Source organism: Eimeria mitis, genomic scaffold (assembly GCF_000499745.2).
Source record: "Eimeria mitis Houghton genomic scaffold, Emh_scaff1974, whole genome shotgun sequence".
NCBI classification, from domain to species: Eukaryota; Apicomplexa; class Conoidasida; order Eucoccidiorida; family Eimeriidae; genus Eimeria; species Eimeria mitis.
The window spans coordinates 1-3943 of record NW_013570298.1 but is presented as its reverse complement, the minus strand read 5'-3'; positions in this window follow the sequence as shown (position 1 = coordinate 3943).

Sequence of the window (3943 nt, the reverse complement as noted above, 5' to 3'; positions counted from 1 at the left end):
GCAGCAGCAACGGCAGCACCAAGTACAAGAACCCAAAAAACGTCAGGTCTCAGCACTGATAGAAAAGGGAAAAAAGAGAAACACAAAGAAAGCTGCAACTGCTAGCCGAGAGACAAACTGACGACGACGAATAGCAGTAGCAGCAACACCAGCAACACCAGAACCTAGAAAGGCAGGAGAAGAAGCAACAGAGACAAATGAGGCCTTGCTGCAGTAGCTGTGGTTGTTACTGCAGTTGAATTTGCTGCAGTATTTGCTATGCAGCAGCAAACGGCGGTGCCAACCACTGCTACAGCTGCTGATGCCCGCGCTGCTGCTGCCGCTGCTGCTGCTGCTGCTGCTGCTGCTGCCGCTGCTGCTGCTGCTGCTGCTGCGGGGGACCGCAGCAACAGCCAGGGCTCAGGTTCAGGAGAGCTGCAGCAACTGTTGCTGCCTTCTCAGAACCAACTGCTTTATTTATAAGAAAACACAACCGAAGAGTTGAAAACAGAAAAGGAGAGAGACAGAAGACGAGACAGGCAGCCAGGTGCAAGCAGCAACACAAGGATTAGGTTAAGAGTAGAGAAGAGAGGCCTAGGAGGCTCCTCTTGGTGGTTTGTTACGGCGTCAGCAGCGACGAACACGAATATTTTTTCTACAGAAAGCAGAGAAATAACACAAAACAACAACACAAACACCACAAAGAGGCCCTTCATACGCTAGATACATCACCAGCAACGCAGCCCTACTGCTGTGCTGCTGCTAGAGGGGTGTGCTGCTGCTGCTGCTGCTGCTGCTGCTGCTGCTGCTGCTGCAGCTGGGCTGATGCTGCTGCAGTATATGCTCTGCTGCAGGCCATCTGTTACCACCATCAACTCTGATTTAATTATTAAATTCTTTTTTATTCTTTTCTTTTCTTTTTCCTCAGGATTTTCTTCTCTCGCACACATAAACAACACCGCTATATACACACCCGTGTTGCTCACCAGGCGCGTCGGCTTGGCTGTACATAGGGCGCGGGGCAGCTCCCAATGCACTAGATAAAGACCGTATAAATATGTATCTTTTCTGCTTTTTATGCATTTCAACTGTTGCTTTTTACATTTGAACTCAAAAAAACAGAGGAACTCCCCGCTAACTGCAGCAGCTAGCCCCCTATACAGTATACAACCCCCCCACACCCCCACGAGAGCAGCAGCGCCCCGCAGATAGCGTTGCGGGTCCCCTCGTTCTGTGTATAAGGGAGATATTTATGTTGTCTTTATTTGTAATTTGTTTGAAATAATGTATATTTATTCTACTCCAGCTCCTTTAAGGATATATTTACTTAATTTTTTATTTCTCCCGCTCACTGCCGCGCTGTAACGATGGCCCTCGATCTTAGCCGACGACACCGCTAGCAGCAGTTATGTTAAAACTATTTTCAATAAAATAAATCCTAAACGCAAGCTTTAATCACCCATACAGTATCTAGAACTCTGGAGCACAGCGGCACAGAGTGATGGGGCTAACTGTGAAGCGGAGAGGAAACTGCGAATTATGTCTACCCGGTTGCACCGCTTGCTGCAGCCGCTCCTCCTCTGCAGAAACAATATATGTGAGCATAGAAGCCGATCCCTCTTTGTATGCACGTACTGACGCCGTAGGCAACTGCTGACCGCATACCTAGCCCTCTGAGGAGTAAACCTACACGTAATGTGATGCTTGGCCTGCTACATGTGCTTCTACTTGCACACAAGGTGACTAGTAGGGGCTACATCTGCGTTCAACAATTTTTTACAGTGCTAGAGCGTGCAACAAAGGGGGATTGGGCGTGCTAGCATCTGGATCCGCCGTACAGCACCAGCTGCAGCGGTGTCCTTTGTAACTCATGTCAGGCAGCCTCCTCTCCCCCGGTATCATGCTCTTGAGCCTCCTGGCCCAGACCGCGAGGGGACTCAAGAGATTTCATCAGTTTTCTGGAACCTCTTGTATGCAGTGTCAGGTCTGTTAAAGCTCGCCGTGGCTCTCGAATAAAGTCGAGGACTGTCGTTACGCAATATGCAACATGGTAACGCTGCAGTTGATACATATATTTCTACTGGTGAACACTGACTGGTTATTAATGGCCAAGCAAGTGGTTCACGATTGCCTTCACCGTCATTGCATGCACCACATGAGTCTTGGCGGTGTTTGTATGCGGGCTTACCTCGCAGCGCCCGCTGCGGGGACGTGCACTGCGGCTCATGAGTCGCAGCCTGAGAATCTTAGCAGCCTGAGGCCATTGCGCTGCTATTCCAGAACGCCTGGAGGCCCCAGGTGATGTCAGATACTTTTGGCCAGCTCTTATCTTAAGTCCTTTTGCGACAGTAGAGTCAGACTCTACTGCTGCTCGCAACATTCTTCAGCTACGTTCAATGACTCTCACCCCACTTGGTAGCACCGCCTGGTTTGCCGTGGCCGATGCGAGCAGCGAGACTCACCCCCAAAGAAGGGCGACTTTTGCACAACATTGAATACTGGAGAAGGCGCTCTGTAGTAAAGAAATATTTTGGTAATATTTGTCAAAAATCCAACCTGTTTTTCCCTTCGCAGAATGGGGATTGAGCAAGATATAGCCTTGGATGTGCAACCGGAAAATGCCTGGACGCCTTGTCGCACTAGACAGCAGCTCGCGAAGAAGGTCTCTGTGCTTACTGCCATATATGGGGAGTACCGTCATGCGGGGGCAATGGGGGAGTTCCTTGCTTCCCTCGAGTTAAATTTTTGCCTTCAAGGCGCACCTGAAGAGCTCCTCTTGCCTCTTCTTTATTTGCATGGGACGCGAGGAAAATACAATGGTGTGTATATGAGTTTACATCTAAACAACAGCTCGGCTTTTCGGGCTATGGAGGCCTTCCGATAATCATTGCGGTGTAGGCTCATTCCTTGGTCGGCAAGGGAATTGAGTATGGCAACACCGAAAAGGCTTACGCGAGAAAGCCTATCGAACTCGCGCTACATATAATGATGAAAGTCTCGCTTGCTGGCTTTGCCGGCTCATGCAGTACGGCTGGACGGTCAAGTATATCAAGGGTATCGCCAACAGGGTCTTTGACGGATGTTTCCAACAGCCCACCCGTCAGGCACTTTCTCCCGCAACTGCGATTATCTGCAGCGTTTCTTAATTCTTGCCTTAACTGCATAATTCTTGACCTTAGTGATTCCCAGGGCTTCGGTTATTGTCAAACATAACATAGAATGCCTGGTTCAGTACAATAGCAAAGAGGAGGAACGGTCTCATGTGGTACCAGACGAAGCATAGACCCCGAGGATTGCACTGTCGAACTGTGTTTCTCAAATATCGCTGGGAAAGACACCTGATCCTTCTTTAACGGGCAACCATGTACTCCGCACCACAACATCGCAGGTGTCAAAACTGTTCTGCAGATGCGGGATAGTTTCAAGCTTGGTATCCCTGGCTATGGGGCTCAAGATAAGCCACAAAAAAGAAATGAAGTTCTGAATATTGCAGAGGCTTGTAAGCGAAATTGGCAGGATTTCTTGACGCGCTTCACACCCGTTAAACCCGTTGAGCATGAGCATCAGTCAGTGGCTACGACAGCACCTCTGTTGTTGCGGGTGGATTCAGCTTATATCTCCACTTCAATTCCTACTGACATGGATCCGAAGTGTATATTCTGGTGCGTGTTCATGAAGTGGCTCAAAATTGAGCATAGCGTGGACAATGTGAGCACGGCGGCGGCAGACAATCAGAACGAACTCACGAATTGCAATTTCTTTTGCAATATTTGCAACTCTGTACCAGGCAAAATCCATGGAAGAGGCTTGCTTTTCTCGTCTGTGACGATTTGGGTTATAATACAGCACTCCCCTTTTCTGTCTGTTGTTCTCTGACTACTGTAGTCAGCTCCAATGTAACATGAGTTAGCGCAGAGTTAGCTGAGGAGCCTATTGACAGCTTTGGCAGGCTGCGCGTAAGCGT